This window comes from Fragaria vesca, linkage group LG2, assembly GCF_000184155.1.
Source record: "Fragaria vesca subsp. vesca linkage group LG2, FraVesHawaii_1.0, whole genome shotgun sequence".
NCBI lineage: Eukaryota > Viridiplantae > Streptophyta > Magnoliopsida > Rosales > Rosaceae > Fragaria > Fragaria vesca.
The window spans coordinates 16,360,705-16,361,368 of NC_020492.1; positions in this window are offsets into that span (position 1 = coordinate 16,360,705).

Genomic DNA, 664 nt, shown 5'->3' on the forward strand with positions numbered 1-664 from the left:
TAAAAATGACGTCAAAATATTCCGCAAGAATTATTGTTCAACCATGAACTCTAGCATGCATTTTATTTAAACAAAAGTCCACTCACAAATTAGGCCTAAGCCTGACGTCGATCTAGGGTCTCGTCTGCTCGAGCCTCCTCACGTCCTGATCCAAAAATAATATTAATTTCCCAACTAACAATCCAATAATTAATCAAAATAGGCAAAATTACCCGAGAGCCATAAATACGCTCATCATTGCCTAACTTTGATATTCTTAAATCGAAACGATCCGAACTTAAATATCATTCTCGACAGTCGTAATTACAATCTCCCCAAAAATACGACTTAAATCCTACGGCCGGATTCTACATTAATTAACCGCCAAAAATACCAAACTTCGGAAATTCACAAACCTATCCAAATCTCATCCAAAAATTCCATAAATCACCTCAATATAATCCCCTTAATATTCCACATTTAAAACCCTAAAAATCTCCCAAACCGCGACGGCGCCGACGGCGGCTCCGCGGGCAGCGGCGGCCGGAGGCCAATTCCGGCGACCTCCAAAACCTATGAAATTTTGACAGCATCTTCCTCTCATCATGCTCTACAACTTTCCTAACTAGCACAAACCAAAAATCCAAGTCTAGCTATGCCAATCGAACAGAAACATCAAAAACGC